This window comes from Eurosta solidaginis, chromosome 4 (assembly GCF_040869045.1).
Source record: "Eurosta solidaginis isolate ZX-2024a chromosome 4, ASM4086904v1, whole genome shotgun sequence".
In the NCBI taxonomy this organism is placed as follows: domain Eukaryota; kingdom Metazoa; phylum Arthropoda; class Insecta; order Diptera; family Tephritidae; genus Eurosta; species Eurosta solidaginis.
Window position 1 is genome coordinate 151,131,392 of NC_090322.1, and position 20,738 is coordinate 151,152,129.

Consider the following 20,738-nt stretch of genomic DNA (forward strand, 5'->3'; position numbering starts at 1 on the left):
TACAATGAAGGGACAAATTACCCGACCAATCGCGAAACTGGTACTACTTCCGCCCAACGACAACGAAAATGAACTTTAATAGTCCATATTCCTTTATCCTAAATAACCCAGCTGTCGTTCCCCCGAACAAAGCCACCAGAACCGTAACGCAGATACACTCTCTGCCACATAATACCTTTCCCAACGATTGCGTGGGTGCGCTGGTGCCACCACGTAATTGTGCAAATTGTTCGGATACGATCACCATATGTTTATTCTTCACATCTCATACAAAATAAGATCTTCAATGGAAAGTTAAATCTTAACAAGTATCATATTCATGACTCACTCAACAAAGATTATCAGGACAGATTCATGAGGCTGAATGAAAAATGGTTAAAAATTGTTGATCACCTACAGTAACCACATTTGGTTCGAATAGGATTCCAACAGATGATCGAAAAACTATATTCAGTTATTAGTCAGCAAAATATTCGTATTTGGTTATTTCCGTTGTTCAAGTGTATGGTAGCTCATTATTTGGTCAGAAAGTCACCAAATTGTATTGATATGAAAACAAACGGAAGGAAAATCCCCTTGCCTATTGCGAAATCTCCCCTTCTTTGATCACTATTATATTTGGCATCTTGCGGCCGAAAGCGCGTGTGCTCCAATGTATTACCCGCGCCGCCAGTTAAAAAGAACTTGAGGAAACGAGAATTCGTCTTACGGTTTGCTTTAAAGAAGGAATCCGCGTATTTTATTCTTAACTCGCGTGTTGCTTTATCCGATTACATAGTTATCACCCACGCCCTCAAGGAGGACCAAGTGGAAACGACATTTTACAAATTCATGGATGTCACATCCATGCGTACATGTGAGAAAAACAAATATACATAAAATAGTTAAGAGTGCATCTAAGAACCACACATAAACGAATATGTCCATAGTGTTGTCAGTTGTTTGTTCCGTACAAAGTGTTTAAAATTAAATTTTTATATGGAAACAAATCTGAAACACCCTTCAGGAAACAAGTTTTTTTCAAAAATCATTACAAACTTCCATTTTTTGTACTCCAAAAATTCTAAATAAAAGTTTTGAAATTTTCAAGAAGACTTGCAAAAACTATTTATTCCTTTTTTTACTTTTGGATCAACCAAGAAAAATAAGATAACAGAAATTTTGCAAACATTACTCGCAGTTATTGAAATATTGTAATGCTAATAAGCGATATTCAAATAATTTTAATTTTACCCCCAATGAACGAGAACTTTGTATTGGTTTTTTAATGTTAACAATCAAGAGTAATGTCAGAGCATATTTTAATGACAATACACAGTTAGAGTGGGAAGGATAGGAAACAGGAGATTGGGCACAGCCTTTAACTTCCAGTAACTACATATTTATTCCTATAATTTGACACAAATAGCAAGTTGTTTCATAATTTACTAAAAGGTATTTCCGCAAGTTGCACCATCTATACCAATTCTGAGAAGCCCTATCAGCATTAAAAAACATAAATTAAATTACAATAAGATTACCAGCCTCCTTAAATTGGGTACTTGCCTGATTGCTGTTACACATAAACATCGATTGCTTACTTGGGCAGCGTAATCAAAAGCCAACGATAAATAACAATAGCTCTAAGGATATCAATCCAAATAATCTGGTAGAAGTCAAAATGTAGTCGCGCTTTATTTAAGCGATGTTCTATAACTGATCACAGTTGTAAAGTTTATACAAAAGGAGAGCTGAAACTTTATTTGTTCTGATTTGTGACGATGTCCAAGTAAGTAGACGTTATAAGTATACAGCTTATATTTCATTTACATGTATCTTTCCTAATTTGTTTACATTTACCCTACTTAATCCGTCTTTTCCATGTCGAGCAAGCGTGCTTGTTCATTTTGCTTTGCTTCTGCAGCGGACGGTTGTCGCAAATTTACACTAAAGCAGATGCGATTAAAATGTTCACACATTTCATTCACAACATTTGAACCATAATACCATGTCAGTAAGTACATTCCAGTTGAACCCCACCTGCTCAAATCGTAACCCCATGGTAAATACAATACATCGGTATTATATTTTTCCCAATGTGAAACATAAAAATTAAAAAACACCACCCAGCACACATAATACATGCGCATGGGTGCCACTGAGTATACAGGACTACGACCAAATATGCTATACAAGCATGTTGGTATTAATACGACTGTATATGAGTCCAAGCCATGATCGAAAAGTTCGCCTAATGGCTCAGCTAGGCCTATACGGCGCGCTTGTTTGCCATCAATTTCATCCAATGTATAAGCTAAGAATATATTTATTGCGCAACAAAGCACAACCCACACATACGCAACGTAGCCACCAACCGACTATCCAAAACCAATCAAGCACAAGGGATGGAGGAAGTTATTATTTTTCACTCAGCAAAATCAAACCATTTCTTCACTTTGTCCTATTTGATTTCATGGCATCATACACAAGTTTCGGTTTTGTTGTATTTGCATTCAGCTGAAGTAGATTTATTCACAACTTAATTCACATTATTAATTAGAAAAAATGCGTACGTAACACACCCCACCACAAATTGTTCAACTATTCAGATTTCGTACATACACTAAATAAGCTTTAGCACAAATAAATTTGTTCTGTTGTACTTCGAATGACTTAAGCGTTTCGCGTCCTTTACGAGCTGCCCGCCGGCCGTAGCGGGGTCAGTGGACAACAATCGCCAATAGATAAAACCACGATCACGCAAATCACGATTATCTGAATCTTGCGTAGCTAAAGAAAGTACATGTTGCACGAGCTCTTGCGCGCCAGAATAATTAAGAATAATTTAACCGCAGCGGTCAACAATTGCAATTGCACTTGAGTGTTTTTATCTTGGAAGCCTTCCAAAAAGCTATCGAGTAATTCATCAGCATTATCAATACGCCCAGCCTATTCGCCCATAATCCAAACCATGGAGGCACGTGCCTCAGGCTCATCGAGTGTATCAAGATTCTCACAAAGTGTGCTAATAATGCTTTCAAATTTATTCGGGTACTGGCGGAAAATGTCTTTAATTACAACAATTGCCTCTTGAAAAACATAATTTACTTTGGTTTGAATCAAATCGAGAAGTGTAGAAACGCAGCGTTCGGCTGATGGTTCAACCTTTATAGCACAACGCCCAATGGCGCGTACAGCCTTGCGCACAAAATCTACATCCACCTCAGTGGCATATTCTTTAATTCACTAAAAACTTGTGCAATGTTGGTTTGATTGGCCAAACGTATCATAATGTCACGCTTTTCTAATTTTACATTAACAAAGAATGCCTTTATCTCATGCTTAAGAATGCCTGGGCGCTTTTGCACAATTAAATTTATGTTACGCAGTACCACATATTGAACCTCGGGCTCTGAGGAGGGTAGTGTCACGAATGGTGGCGCCAACTTATTAGTGAGTGTGGCACCAAAATCGCTATCACTTGAAAGCATTTCTAATAATTTCTAATTTCATGAGCACTTTACCAGCGCTCAACACAACTGCTGCATTAGCGTGTGCTAAACGTGGTGTCAAAAAAAATCAAATAAGTTGAGCTTCGCGCTCATCTTTAGGACTATAATTAGCCAATGAATCAAGAATGAATACTTGTCCCTATTCGGTGCATTCGTTAAGCGCAGTAGGCAATTTGTTAATAGTAACTGCGTTCATTTCAACAAGGGGTTGACCCGACTGACTGGCTTCGGTAATTTCACCCAGTGCAGCAACAGCATTGGCCACCACCATGAGATTCGAATCGGAGAGTAAATCTTTTAATTAATGTAAAAATTCTTGATCTTCGACCATTGGTGATGAGATGTCATAAAGCTTAGCAACACAAACCGCAGCTGTTTTACGTACCTAGGTATCCTCATCCTTCAAGCACCTTCGTAGTGGCTCGCATAAATATTCGGTTATCTTATTAATGCGTATACATCCCATCGTACGTACAGCCAAAGCACGTATAAGGGGATTGGAGTCTTCGCAGTCCTACACAAACGTATTAACTGCCATAATTGCCATCTCTGATTGCGATGTAGCGTAATTCATTAAACATCAATAAACCAATTTTTAAGCTCCAAATTATCCGTTTGCATACAATTGACCACATCAGGAAATCGCGTAAAATTTCGCTTCACAGCGTTACCATGGAATGAAAACCTGAAAATAAAAATACAAAATGAGTCAATAAAAAGTAAGATTACGCAGTTTAGCATCTATACTCACCGCGTGTTTTATATGAATGACATTTTTTTTCATTCAGGAAATGGAAAAACGTAGCAGATGTCAAAATCTCTACATTTAATGTCCGACTGTCAATGATTATTGTAATACAAACGTTAGGCCGCATGCGCAAGCATCTCGTGTACTACACGTCATGCACTACACGCCGCACTACACGTCATTCACTACACGTCATGCACTACACGCCGCACTCCACGTCACGCAATACACGTCAGGCATTGCATGCCGCACGACATATCGAGCACAACACGCCACACATGTCGCGTATTACATATCTCGACCAATCATTCATTTGGTCGAGATTTAAAATCCTTAATTCCACGGATCTCAACATTATCGACAATACACGTCAAAAATAATGTTGAATGGTGGAAGTGCAACTCTGTAATACCTTTTCAGCCAGGTTTCGAACTGTTCCGTGTTGTGGCAGGCCACTAGTTGTGAAAACAAAGTTCACCACAAATCAAAAATAAATCTTTAGGACTACTTCGGCGACATCTACCGACATAAAATAAATTATAAAATCCCTACAAAAAATTTGGTCACAAAACCTAATCACGCCCATGCAAATGTGACTAGGAATATAACCTATGACCGTAAAATGACTAGTCAAATGACGTGGAATGACTAAAGCACCAGCCACATCGCATGGATGCGTGCTAAGGCCGTTTTTTCTTCGTTTCCCTGCGCGCATAAGTATTTACTTATGGCCTTTAATTTTATTTAAATAAAATTTTATTTCAATAAAATGTTTTTTTTGGATAATATATTAAAGATAATTTTTTTTTGGTTACGCCCCCCAAACAACATTCCGCCAACCTCAATTTGGGCATGATCAATGATATCAATATTCTTTCAGATCATGACCCGCTACCAAACTTTACTGGCCAGGTCAGAGGTAGGCGCAACGCGTTTCGACGTCGCTTGCCAGCTCTGCGGCAGGGACCATAGTCTCCGAATCTGCCCCGAATATCGAAAAAAATCTCCAGAAGAGAGGTTGCGGGCAGTGCTTCTATATAAGTACTGTCCGAACTGTCTGTCACCCTTCCACCGGGTAAACAAGTGTAGCAGCAAGTACCGTTGCAAGAGGTGCCAAGAGAAGCACCACACCACGTTTCATTTAGATGAGCGTCGGCCGGTATACGACGAGACAGGCACAAATGGCGACGACAACACGTCCGACGACGCGTTGTCAATCAACCTATCGAGACCGGCTAAATCCTGGGCTCAGCAGGTGGAGGAGGAAGAAATGGAGGAGGAGAGAGCAAAGGCGGAGGAAGAAATAAGTAAAACGGAGACAACAAAACCGTCAACGGTCAACCATGGGATGCGCAGTTTCCGGCCGCTGTTACAGCATGAAAGAAGCGCGGCGAAAGCAAGCAAACGTCGAAACGAACGAGACAACTGGCGGCACCGCGACATTGGACTCCAAGTGGGCCCGACCAAGTCATCCAAACGCGGCAGACAGCAGCGGCGAGATAAATCGACGCCATACCATTCTGACGCCCAAAATATGCAAGCACTATCGCGTGGTACACCGGAAGGCTTCCGAACCGGCCGGCTGCTCCCAGCCACTCCAGCGCCCATCATGCGGTCTTTCGTGCCCATTGCGCCGACGGCCATCGTACGCGTCGAATCGCGTGGGCACCTACACTTGGTACGTGCGATCATTGATCCCTGCGCCGCCAGCACCATCGTCAATGCAGAGCTAGTACCCGATTTGCAGTTAGAGCGCCAAGGACCAGGGCAATGTACCCTTATTCTGCGCGGCAAGTTCGGGTCAACGACTCATGTCACTACCCAAGCCGCCGTGGTCAACGGCCACTATCGGTTGAGTCCGCCATCCAATGTGGATCCAAAGGTTGCCGTTCCATTTGAATTTATGCGGCTTGCAGATCCGCAGTTCTACAGCTCATCGCCAGTTCGTCTTACACTCGGCGCTGATCTATACGCCGAACTGATGGTGAGCGGAACGCCAGCAACAACAGTTGGCGGTCTCCTGACGCAACCGACCGTATTCGGGCTGATAGTCTCAGGGGCGTGCCAAAAATAGGAGCGTTTCATAAAAACTAAGTAATTACTGCACGGAATTTAAAACCACGTACGTATATTTAATAACTTCTTTTCTTTTTCCACAGGAGAGCGAAACGTGAGGTCAACCATCTGGCGTGCAGTGTTTGCAGTCCGCATCTGCACTGCTTTCTGCCGTTACAGCGCCTTACTGCACGTGCGATCGCGTGGCCCCCTTTTTTTAATTTTTTTTCTTTGTTGCTTACGGCAAGGGGCCGGTATGTTTAGGCCACAGGCCTAAATATATCTCCCCCCCCCCCCCCTCGTAACATAACTTTATTTGTTTATTTTTCTTCGTTACTACCACCCGCATATTCTTGTGATCACTATACACACAGGCGTGTGTGTGTGGTAGTACGTATGTATGTATCTTAAGATTTTTACCGCTGTGAGCCCGCGGTACAGCAACTTTGTTGCCGGGAAACCCAACGAAGGAGCTGTATCGTGGGTTCATCGGCTCATGTAGCAAAGAGTCTCGTCCTCTTTTGATCCAGCAGCCAGCAAAGGTACACGTAATCACACGTCCACGTAAGTGCAAATTTTCATAATTATTATTACATATATCATTTTCCACAACATTTGTTAAATCTTTTTTAACACTTGTTGTATTTATATAAATAAAGGCACACTGTGAATTCCTTTTTATACTCAGTTGAGCAGAGCTCACAGCGTATATTAACTTTGATTGCATAACGGTTGGTTGTACAGGTATAAAGGAATCGAGATAGATATAGACTCCCATATATCAAAATCGTCAGTATCGAAAAAAAATTCGATTGAGCCATGTCCGTCCGTCCGTCCGTTAACACGATAACTTGAGTAAATTCTGAGGTATCTTGATGAAATTTGGTATGTAGGTTCCTGGGCGCTCATCTCAGATCGATATTTAAAATGAACGATATCGGACATTAACCACGCCCACTTTTTCGATATCGAAAATTTCGAAAAATCGAAAAAGTGCGATAATTCATTACCAAATATGCATTAAGCGATGAAACTTGGTGGGTGAGTTGAGCTTATGACGCAGAATAGAAAACTAGTAAAATTTTGGACAATGGGCGTGGCACCGCCCACTTTTAAGTGAAGGTAATTTAGAACTTTTGCAAGCTGTAATTTGGCAGTCGTTGAAGATATCATGATGAAATTTGGCAGGAACGTTACCCTTATTACTTTATGTCTGCTTAATAAAAATTAGCAAAATCGGAAAACGACCACGCCCACTTTTTAAAAAAGTTTTTTTTTAAATTAAAATTTTAAAAGAAAAGTTAATATCTTTACAGCATATAAGTAAATTATGCCAACATTCAACTCCAGTAATGATATGGTGCAACAAAATACAAAAATAAAAGAAAATTTCAAAATGGGCGTGGCTCCGCCCTTTTTCATTTAATTTGTCTAGGATGCTTTTAATGCCATAAGTCGAACAAAAATTAACCAATCCTTGTGAAATTTGGTAGAGGCTTAGCTTCTAGGACGGTAACTGTTTTCTGTGAAAAAGGGCGAAATCGGTTGAAGCCACGCCCAGTTTTTATACATAGTCGACCGTCTGTCCTTCCGCTCGACCGTTAACACGATAACTTGAGCAAAAATCGATATATCTTTACTAAACTCAGTTCAGGTACTTATCTGAACTCACTTTGTATTGGTGTAAAAAATGGCCGAAATCCAATCATGATCACGCCCACTTTTTCGATATCGAAAATTACGAAAAATGAAAAAAATGCCATAATTATATATCAAATACGAAAAAAGGATGAAACATGGTAATGGTATTGGTCTGTTGACGTAAAATATAACTTTAGAAAAAAACTTGGTAAAATGGGTGTGACACCTACCATATTAAGTAGAAGAAAATGAAAAAGTTTTGCAGGGCGAAATCAAAAGCCCTTGGAATCTTGGAAGGAATACTGTACGTGGTATTACATATATAAATAAATTAGCGGTACCCGACAGATGATGTTGTGGATCACCCTGGTCCACATTTTGGTAGATATCTCGAAAACGCCTTCACATATACAACTTAAAACCCTCATTAATACCTTTAATTTGATACCCATATCGTACAAACAAATTCTAGAGTCACCCCTTTTCTACCTTTATGGAGATATCTCGAAAAGGCGTCCACCTATAGAACTAAGACCCACGCCCTTTTAAAATACTCATTAACACATTTCATTTGATACCCATATCGTACAAACAAATTCTCGAGTCAGGCCTGGTCCACCTTTATGGCGATATCCCTAAATGGCGTCCATCTATAGATCTACGGCCCACTTCCTCTTAAAATACTCTTTAGTACATTCCATTTGATACACATGTCATACAAACAAATTCCAGGGTTACCCTAGGTTCCTTTTACAACATGGTGATTTCCCTTACTTTGTCTCCACAGCTCTCAACTGAGTATGTAATGTTCGGTTACACCCGAACTTAGCCTTCCTTACTTGTTATTAATACGAAACCCTTTTGGTGTTTTTATTTTCTTCCTCTTTTTTCGCCTTAACTAATCTTTAACAAATACGTGGGTGCGCGCCGTTGCCACCACGCATTTGTCCAACTGGAGCTCATATGGATATTTTTTAGGTGATGAATCAACCACTGCAGAGTAATTAGAGTAAGAGAATTAAACGAAGAAGTTTGCAATCTCTTCTTTGCCGCTGGAAATGCTATTTCTAAATTTCATGGCAGAGGTAAGCCCGTTAGTCCTACGTTTAGAATTTACGAAATCATAAAAAGTATTCGGTTGCAAATAATGTTTCTTTTGATTTTACATATGTATACTTTATAAAACTTTTATTCGGAGAAGGATTTTAAATATCTTCTGGCAAAACAAGGGGTTCACACCGATTTATAAAGAATTTAGATATATCGTCAACAAATGGTAAGTCTAAGAATTTTCCATACTTATTCGATTCTGATTAATGCAAAGATTAGTAATTCCATCCAAAAAGTCATTGTTATGCATCGTGGATGATACGGGGACAATATCGTGATCAACGGTGTTCCAAGATATATGTGGCAGATGAAAGTCGCCTAATACAGTCATTGAGTCCGTGGGCTTTATTATCGAATTGACTATTTGTAACAGTAAAGTGTGTTGCATATACACTGATATATCAGAAGACGGTGGAATATAGCAAACGGCTAAGTAAAGATGACCCCGGTCTTGTAAGATTCGGATACAGTTAAGCTCGACGGAATCAACTTCGGGTAAATTAACATCTTCAGATGGAATTGAAGAATGTACAGCTAGCAAGACACCATCTCGGGTCCTATTTAAAAGGTCATTTCTATAGGTCTGCTACTCACTGCAAATATATCGGAATTTAAAACATGGGGTTTCAGCCATGCTTCGGTAAAAGCAATAATGTTATAGCTACAGTGAATGATTTTCAAATATAAGTCAGCTAATTTACTATTTAAGCCTCTAACGTTCTGATAGTAAATGCTTAAGCAAGATGTTAAATTAAGTTTTTTGGATCGATGGAACTTGATTCGCACTCCAACCGCTTAATTTTTTAGAACCATTACCTTCTTACCGCTTCCGCTCTGCCCTCATAAACGTGAAGTCGCTTGCGGCCAGATGTCATATACAATCTTTGCTGTTTGCGTATGATCTTATATGTGGTTGAGTTGCCTGCCCGGAACTACTAGCGCAAATCGGCTTCAATGTTCCGAGCAGAAACCTTCGTGCCCAATATCCGTTCCACGTGAAAGTTATCGGAGCTAATTATCACAATTTTGATCCTATCTCTAGGGCCCTCAATGAATACAACAGGATCTTGCTTGACGTCGCCCTCCCGAGAGCAACTTTTAGCGCTAAACTTTACTCGTTTTATATATAAAGTAAATTTATTGGCATTTAAGTTTAATGAATGTAGATCTAGTCTGTTAGATTAATGAAATCATAGACTAATAAAATGAAATGAAATGAAAATTCAAAAAATCTGAACTTTTCAAAGCAAACCAACTGTATTAAAATTCACTCTACTTCGAGTCGATGGCCATTCGTTTTAGAGGTATGGTTCCTTCGGCAAAGTTTCTTATTTTTATCCCTAGAATACGATTTTCACAAAGAAGTGAGCAATTTTTAAATCGACCCGCCCTACTTTATATATTTAAGTTTTATATTTATATATATTACTTAATAAATAATTAATAATAATAATAAAATTAACTCTAGGTTTTCGAACTTATTTTTGTCACAAACTAGTATTACAATTTAGGCATTATAATTTAAAACTCGCAAAATAAAATACAGCAAAATTAAATGCAACTTCAACTCTATAATGGCGTTTGCGTCATTTGCCAGCATTTTGCTGCACAAACCATATAAAAAGAGTGAATTTGCATTTTGCAATTCAGTCCTCGTGGTGTGATGGTAGCGTGCTCCGCCTATTACACCGTATGCCCTGGGTTCGCAACCCGGGCAAAGCAACATCAAAATTTTAGATATAAGGTTTTTCAATTAGAAGAAAATTTTTCTAAGAGGGGTCGCCCCTCGGCAGTGTTTGGCAAGCGCTCCGGGTGTGTTTCTGCCATGAAAAGCTCTCAGTGAAAACTCATCTGCCTTACAGATGCCGTTCGGGGTCGGCATAAAACATGTATTTTTAATTTGTAGGAAAAATCAAGAGGAGCACGATGCAAATTGGAAGAGAAGCTCGGACTTAGATCTCTTCGGAGGTTATCGCGCCTTATATTTATTTTATTTTAATTCAGTCCTCGCAGGTGAGCCAGCAGGAGTGGATGTCTTTTTAAAACATACTTTCCCTACCGCTAGATTGCTGTATGGAAGGGGCTCTGTCTTGGCGCGGGTCACACTTCACTTAGGTAAGGACGACGGGAATGATGCCTTCGTGCTACTTTACCCTCCGCGCCCTCCTAGGTGTTGTGCGGGCCAACGCATTAATGACCATACAACCCCTTCCCTTCAGTTATAGCTTCGGATGGCTGAGTGGCAGGGGCGCTGCCATGGTGCGGGTCACCCTTCACTTGTGTAAGGACGGTGGGAAGATGCCTTCGGCCTACTTTGCCCCCGCGTCCTCCTAGGTATTGTAGGGCCCAACGCCTTCGTGCTACTTTGCCTCCGTGCCCTCCTGGGTGTTGAACGGCCCGACGCCTTCACGACCTTACGACCCCCCCCCCCCCCCCCCTCCCCCCACTCAGTTCAGGCCGTGAACCGATGCGTGCGCACAAGGAGCTACCGCTGTGCCTTTAAGATGCACTTAGCTGGTACAGTCCCGCCTTTTTTAAGCACCTTCTGTCTAGGGTGCAAGTAGGGAGGGGGGTAACTAGCGGTGAAGTCAGCCGTAGGTCACCGATCCCGCCGACTAACGATCCAGGTAATTTAGAAGTTAATTTGATACCCATATCATACAAAAAAATTCTAGAGTCACCCCTGGCCCACCTTTATGGCGATATCTCGAAAAGGTGTCCACCTTTAGAACTAAGGCCCACTCCCTCTTAAAATACCCATTAACACCCTTCATTTGAGACCCATATCGTACAAACAAATTCTAGAGTCACACCTGGTCCACCTTTATGGCGATATCTCGAAAAGGCGTCCACCTATAGACCTAAGGCCAACGCCCTTTTAAAATACTCATTAACACCTTTCGTTTGATACCCATATCGTACAAACAAATTCTAGAGTCATCCCTGGTCCACCTTTATGGCGATATTTCAAAAAGGCGTCCATCTATAGAACTAAGGCCCACGCCCTTTTAAAATACTCAATAACACTTTTCGTTTGATACCGATATTGTACAAACGCATTCTAGACTCACCCCTGGTCCACGTTTATGGCGATAATACGAAAAGGCGTCCACCCATAGAACTAAGGCCCGCTCCCTTTTAAAATACTAATTAACACCTTTCACTTGATACCCATATCGTACAAACAAATTCTAGAGTCAGCCCTGGTCCACCTTTATGGCGATATCCCAAATGGCGTCCATCTGTAGAACTATGGCCCACTCCCTCTTAAAATACTCTTTAATACCTTCCATTTGATACACATGTCATACAAACACATTCCAGGGTTACCCTAGGTTCATTTTCCTACATGGTGGTTTTCCCTTATTTTGTCTCCACAGCTCTCAACTGAGTATGTAATGTTCGGTTACACCCGAACTTAGCCTTCCTTACTTGTTATTTTTACTTTTTAGTGCTGCACACGAGAAGGCATTTGGTATTATGGGTTCTGACGGCCCAAGTTTCAAGTCTCTATCTCAGAGGGAAGCTACTTAAAAATCGATTGGAAGAGTCCCCTCGTTTTTCAAGGATTTGCGGTTATCTTGACCACCGTGCCACCTAGCGAAATTTGTTTTCTATAAGTTGTATTGTCACTAGGCCTCTAACTAAGTGCCAAGCTTCAAGTCTCTAGGTAACCGGGAAGTTAGTTAAAAATGGATTGAAAGATTCCTAAGTCAAAACTAATTCTCTTAATATATCGATCCATGTGCTACCTAGCGACATTTTTTTGATCAAATATTACATTTCTATGGGTTCTGACTTACGGCCCATGTACTTAAAAATCGATTGCAAGATTCCCTGCGTTTTTTCAGGGATTTTAAGGGATTTCGTTTATCTCTGGCGGCGTATTGTTTTCCACGAATTATAGAGCCATCGACTCGAAAACTATGTGCTAAATTTCAAGTCTCTTGATCACCGAGAAGTTAGTTAAAAGTCGATCGAAAAATTTCAATTTTAAAATTAATTTTCTGTATATCTCGAACCCTGCGCCACCTAGCGGATTTTTTCGCTTGCATTGTAATGTCTCCCAGATCTGAACTATGCTCTGAGCATCAAGTGTCTATCTCAACGGGAAGTTACCGAAAAAGGCTTTCTCGTGGGTAAAAAATTCGTATGGAAATGAGGGGACAAACATGAAAGCGAATTAATATAAAGGTATAAGAAATATCGGTTTACGAATATTATAAAGACTGCCTCTAAAAATCAAAAGTCACTAAAGATTTGCATAATAGGGTCGGTTGCAGTAAAGTTATTCACGAAAATAAAGCCTTCTCGTTTGGCCAGACGCCACAATATATCCGAGGATTAAGTAACATAAAAGGAAAAGAGCAGCCGAGAGATACCTAGTGTTTTCGTATCTGGACATTCAGAATTTCGGTCTAACTGTTCTTCAACCAACTTTCTGATAATTTTTTCCAATACCGAAAAATATGTGCTATTATTTAAAAAATTCTTTACTCACACTCAACTATTCAGCATTCTCAACTTGTGAACACAATACAATCCTCGTACACCTATAAATCCCAAAGTATATCACCTATTCGCTTTTATAAGACGCTAATGTATTTCCTAATAAAATGTTGCGATTTTAGGCAGCATTGAACCTCAATCAGCTATGAATTGTGTGCGTAATCAAAAAAATGTGAGAAGCATTTGCACTTACCCAGCACCTGAATGGAAGCAAAATGCTTGAGTGTGTTTTATTTTTGTTTATTTGTATAGCAACTTACACTGATATGTAAGCTAGCACGTAGCACAATCATAAAGCTGAATAAAGCCATAATCTCAATGCTGATGGGAAAATAAAACTATGAAATAAAAAGAATAAAAAAGCAGCAAAGAATAGAAATCTCGAGAGCAGAAGCAAGTTTTTAATATATTGCAATTTTAAAAGAAATACTGAAGGAAATAAATTCTAATAGAACACAGAATATCTCTATATGCATAAAGAAATATATATATGAAATCTATATACATATGTACCTCTATGGCTACTTAAATATATTCAACACCAACGCAGAGTTAATAGAACTCAACACTCAGAACGTTTAATGGGCGCAAAAGTAGTTAAGTTGTCATTCTCTTATGCTTGAACTTTCCGACACTAAAATTATCTTTTACCATAGTTTTATTATTATGAACACAGCTTTCGGTGTGATTAATTTTCATGATAACACAGATTATCTTTGCTTGCATACTAACTTATTTTATATAGTTTTAGAAAAAAATCCTTCCAACAGATTAAGTTAAATTGTGACTCGTTAAATTCTGTTGCGTTTTGAGTGATTTGCTCCTTCTTGTGATACATCCTATTCTTGAGAAAATTATACTGGCTGAATTTCAATTAAATAGTGTCACGTCAATATCCAAATCATAAGGTGCACACGAACTAGTGAATCATCAAACGATTTCCTAACTATCTCCTGCCAAAAGCAACGCGCAGAAATATATGTTCCTTATCTAAAGTTTTATCAGATAATTCGAGCCAAGTTTGGAAAAGAGCGCGGTTTACGTAGGTTAGATTGTACTGGCTATGGCTCCCGAACCATAGAAAATTGGTTAGTTAAAATAGGGCAGTGCCACGCACATTTTCAAAAAGTTCAATATTTTCTAACTTTTTGTTTTAACTCCATCTAGAAAGTAAAATTTCATTGATATAAAGTTTTTTTCGCAAAGGTATAGCTTATTATATTCGTCTGCGATCTATTTAAAAGTCTTTTATATAAATGTGGGCATGATCCTAAACTAATTCCGTACAGCCTGCTGTAAGAAAAATACGTGTACCCAATCCTATTACGATACGTTAATTTTTTTTTCGAGTTATGGTCCCTGCTACATAGAAAATTGCTAGGTCATAAAAGGGACGGTGTCACATCCGTTTTAAAAAATTTTGTTTTTCCCCATTCTTGCCATAATTTTACTTGGGAAACATCATTAATGTAAAACTATTTTCTGCAAAGATATATCTTTTATATAAAAGTGGGCGTGGTCCTTAACCGATTTCGTTAATTTTACTTCGAATCATATTTAACATTAAAAGCAAGCTATCTGCTGAAATTTGTTATATGTTTAGTGGTGTTTGATTTATGATTAATAATATTTATAGAATTGATTTTATCACAGAATGGCGGTGCCACGCTCTTTTTCAAAATAAATTTTGAAATTTTTATCAAGGGTTTCAGTCCATACTAAAAGTTTCAACATTCTAGGTGTATTATTTACTAATTAATCAGTTTTTTTGTGTTTTTGAAAATGTTATATATATAAATAGTGGGTGTGATTATCATCCGATTTTGTTCAATTTAAATAGCGATGGGAGATGAGTACCATGGAACACATCTACCAAATTTCAATAAGATGTCTCAATATTTACTCACGTTATTTCGTGTAGACGGACGGACGGACGGAAATTGCTAAATCAATTTATTCCTGTCTTTACTTAAGTCTAATCGTTTATGCCGTTACGATCAACCGTTATGTTACCAAAGTTAATATCTCTGTGTGCAAAGCTCGCTGAGTATAAAAATAAATGAGGCTTACGTAAAAGAAACAAATTACATCTCTGAGCTTAAAGCTAAACACAAACCTTAAACAGAAAAAAAACAAGTAAGGAAGGTTAAGTTCGGGTGTAACCGAACATTACATACTCAGTTGAGAGCTATGGTGACAACATAAGGGAAAATAACCATGTAGGAAAATGAGACAAGGGTAACTCTGGAATGTGTTTGTGCGACATGTGTATCAAATGAAAGGTATTAAAGAGTATTTTATGAGGGAGTGGGCCACATTTCTATAGGTGGACGCCATTTAGGGATATCGCCATAAAGGTGGACCCGGGCTGACTCTAGAATTTGTTTGTACGATATGGGTATCAAATTAAAGGTATTAATGAGGGTTTTAAAAGGGAATGGTGGTAGTTGTACATGTGAAGGCGTTCTCGAGATATCGACCACAATGGGGACCAGGCTGACACAGAACATCATCTGTCGGGTACCGCTAATTTATTTATATATGTAATACCAGGAACAGTATTCCTGCCAAGAAGTCAAGGCTTTTTTATTTCGCCCTGCAGAACTTTTTCATTTTCTTCTACTTAATATGGTAAGTGTCACACCCATTTTACAAAGTTTTTTTCTAAAGTTATATTTTGCGTAAATAAACCAATCCATATACAATGTTTCATCCCTTTTTTCAAATTTGGTATAGCATTATGGCATTTTTTTCACTTTTCGATATCGAAAAAGTGGGCTTGGTCATCGTCGGATTTCGGCCATTTTTATACCAAGTTCAGATAAGTACGTGAACTGAGTTTAGTAAAGATATATCGATTTTTGCTCAAGTTATCGTGTCAACGGCCGAGCGGAAGGACAGACGGCGGACTATGTATAAAAACAGGGCGTCCCTTCAACCGATTTCACCCTTTTTCACAGAAATAAGTTATCGTCCTAGAATCTAAGCCCGCAGCAAATATCACAAGGATTGGTAAATTTTTGTTCGACTTATGGCATTAAAAGTATCCTAGAAAAATTAAATGAAAAAGGGCGGAACCACACCCATTTTGAAATCTTCTTTTATTTTTGTATTTCGTTGCACCATATGATTACTGGAGTTGAATGTAGACATAATTTACTTATATGATGTAAGGATATCAAATTTTTTGTTAAAATTTGACTTTAAAAAATTTTTTTTTAAGTTGTCGTGGTCGTTCTCTTAATTTTTATTAAGCATACATATAGTAATAGGTGTAACGTTCGTGCCAAATTTCATCATGTTATCTTCAACGACTGCCAGATTACAGCTTGCAGGAATTTCAAATTACCTTCTTCTAAAAGTGGGCGTTGACATGCCCGTTGTCCAAAATTTTACAAATTTTCTATTCTGCGTCATAAGTTCAACTCACCTACCAAGTTTCATCGCTTTATTCGTCTTTGGTAATGAATTATCGCACTTTTTCGGTTTTTCGAAATTTTCGATATCGAAAAAGTGGGCGTGGTTATACTCCGATATCGTTCACTTTAAATAGCAATCTGAGATGAATGCTCAGGAATCTACATACCAAATTTCATCAAGATGCCTCAAAATTTACTCAAGTTATCGTGTTAACGGACGGGCGGACGGACATGGCTCAATCAAATTTTTTTTCGATCCTGATGATTTTGATATATGGAAGTCTATATCTATCTCGATTCCTTTATACCTGTACAACCAACCGTAATCCAATCAAAGTTAATATACTCTGTGAGCTCTGCTCAACTGAGTATAATTACCTTTTAATTGCACTTGTCAGCAATAAAGATACTTGATCAAGTTTCATGCCAAGAGTAAATTCGCTTTTAAATGGGGTTACAGCTTAACTGCTTGAAGAGAATTTTCTTGCTTTGTTCTCATAAAACGTCCGCAGTGTCACTTGCCTGCTTTAGTATATCGCTTCCTGCTGACAATGCTATTAATATGTCTGTAACCTTAATACAGTACAGGCACTTAAACAACACAGACTTATATACAACAGATGTCATACATAGTACGAGTAGATGTGCCATACCTCACATATCTATTTTGACAGCAACAACAACTCACAATGTTTACCTTGTGACGACCTTGAGTCTGAAGCTCATACAATAAAATTAATTAACTTGTATGAGGTAAATATAAAGCGCTTAAGCTGAGGGTTGAGTTATTATGTGCGTGTTGGAGAAGTAGATGTACATCTCGTTACATACATACAAACATATACAATACATAAGGTGTAGGTAAGTATATACATGAAAACTTATTTTGTATGTAAATTACGTATTTAACGAGCTTAATCAAGTCATTAAAATGTAATGAAGTGATGCTGCTGAGCTTATCTTTTTTGCAAAAATTAATCAATTAATGAGAAGTGGTGTGAAAGTTACAATTGAATTTGAATTGAAGTACGAAATGTGTTTGAAGGGAGAACAAAAGTTGTTTGTTGTATGGAAATGTTGGATTTAGTTCTGCTTCATTATCACTTTAACATAATACCGAATTTAAACTAAGAATTAAATACCTGCACACAAAATATATTTCAATAGTATCTTCGTTCCTTGAAATATTCATAAAACCAAAGTTTAATTAAAGAGAAGAAAATTTTAAAATAGTATAAGAGAGATGTTTAAGTCAGTTTCTGACAAGCAATGACGTGACTATCTTCGGCTGGGCCAAAGACTGCATACCTTTCATGAATGGGACTGAACAATAATCTTATTCTAAATATTCGGCTCTATAAGATATGAGATATGCAGTGAACAGATGTTCATACCTAAGCTAGTTTTTAAGATAAATAAAAAATAAAAAATAGATAGCAACTTTGTGTGAGGATGCAAAGTTTCACGTTCATTGTACTCTGCGTGAAATAGTTGGGACCACGAATCACTTATCTCAACAATGAATGACGTAAACGTAAGTATTTGATGAAACTTGAAGTTGCTAGCCGTTAAAAAGAGGACAGAAATGACAGTTTATATGGGGTATTTAATATATATATACACCACATAACCCTATCATTTTTTCAGACATTATGCTATATAATGTAACGAATATTAGCAGAAATAAGGGATACTATCATCTCTAAGCCGATGCTAAGCAGTGAGTTGTATGCACATCAATAATTCAAACCTTATGTCTACACATATGTAAGTACACGCAGCGGAGAAGCAACGCACAAACACACGCAGATATCTTTTCCGAGATGCCCCAAAATTATGGACTTATAATTGTGGAAGTGTCGCTCACAAATACACGCGCATATGGGAGCTATACACGTGCATCTGTAGTTATAATTATATAGCAGTAACTAAGTAAATTCTGGAAGAGCCTAGATGTAGGCAAACGAGAAATCATATAGTATAAAGGGCCGCAACAGTAGAGGTACGACAATCAGTTTCATTTAGGCAAGCTATTGGTTGTGAAGAATCAGTGTTATTGTGAAGTACTTTAATAAAGGCCATTTTACATTATTAAATATTTGAGTTATTTATTCAAGGGTTTAGCGATACGAACGTTAGTAGAAGGTTGCGAATAAGAGGATTTGCAGTAAAATAGTTACAATTGGTTTCAGAAGAGGAATTGTTGAATAAATTCCAGAAGACAACAAGGACATGGCAAAGTTCAGTGAATTAAAGATCCAGCAACTGAAGAAGGAGTTGGAGAGCCGTGGATTGAATACAAGCGGCGTTAAACTCGAACTTCAGGCACGGCTACGAGAGGCAATGGAATTAGAAGGAATTGACGTGGAAGAGTATGAGTTTCATCTTGGTGGCGATGAGACAACAAAATTATAGGAGAAAAATGAAACACCGCAAACAATGGCGAACACAGACTTGAAAATGATGTTGGCTGCAATATCTGCACAAACATCGACAGTAACATCAATGTCGTCGCAAATGTCATCTCAACGGAAAGAATTGAAGACATATATGGCATCCCAACTAGAAGAACAAAAGACAAATATAACATCTCAACTGGCAGAACAGAAGACATAAATGATATAACAATTGGAATTCCAGGAGAACCGTATAACATCCAAGATAGAAACACAATTTGAAGAACAGAAAACACACATGGCGTCAGAAATTGCAGAACAATTAAAAGAACAAGAAGCACGCATAACAACACAGCACGAAGCACAAGAATAGCGTATCTCAACGAAGCTTGAAGCACAGGAAACAAAATTCTCATCGCAGCTGGAGGCTGTTAGTGAACGACGAGATAAAGTGGAGTCCGAGATGAATGCTTTGAAAGATCGGATTCTGGGGTTACAACTGAAACGTCCAATCACTTCAATGTCTACTCTGAAGGTAAAATCCCCAACTTTTGACGGTTCTGTTCCTTTGAAGTTCTTTAAGCTACAGTTTGAGAAGACCGCAGCAGTGAACAACTGGAATGCTGAAGGTAAAGTTGCTGTACTGTTCATGGCGTTGAAAGGACCTGCAGCTGAGATATTACAAACCATTCCAGAAGGCGAACGGAACTATTATGAAGCATTGATGGGCGCTCTAGAGAGACGATACGGAACTTAGCATAGGAGACAGATATTCAAAATAGAGTTACTGAACCGCTTGCAGAAGCCTGGTGAGGCATTGCAAGAGTTTGCGTCAGATGTTGAAGGGCTGGCACATTTAGCGAATGCGGACGCACCCGTGGAATACACTGAAATGGTAAAGATTCAGAGCTTTATAAATGGCATACGGGACGTCGAAACAAAGCGAGCTACATACGCAAACCCAAAGCCAACATTCGCAGAAACGGTATCACATGCTCTGATTCAAGGACACAGCGTCGCTTCTGTGTAAGCCAGCTTTCAAATCACGCCGTGTGGAAGAAGAAAGGTCAGATTGGGTAGACGTAACATTGGAGGCGCTGAAAGGATCGCAAAAGTGGAGTGAGAGAGTTATCAAGTGCTTCAAATGCGGGAAGCCCCGTCACATTGCATGTCATTGCGATCTTGATCCTAGTAATTTCAACAGCATGGGTGGTCTTAAAAACAAAGCTGGAGGGGATGAGCAATAGCGAGTAAGATGTAGAGATCGAGAGCTAGCTCCAGCTATTGAATGTCCTGTGATATCTATCTCGCAAATTGGAAAAAAATCGAGCAGTCTTGCCGTCAAAGGAAAGCTGGATGGCAAGGAGCG

General features: G+C 38.8%; 1 protein-coding gene and 1 pseudogene across 1 annotated transcript in view; both read right to left on the reverse strand.

The window, feature by feature from the left end:
* The window catches only part of LOC137250502 (inactive dipeptidyl peptidase 10), a 768,065-nt gene that overhangs the window by 640,875 nt on the left and 106,452 nt on the right, over positions 1–20,738 (reverse strand). The gene's annotated exons all lie outside the window — the stretch shown is intronic.
* LOC137248706 (AP-1 complex subunit beta-1 pseudogene) lies at positions 1,845–17,398 on the reverse strand (annotated as a pseudogene).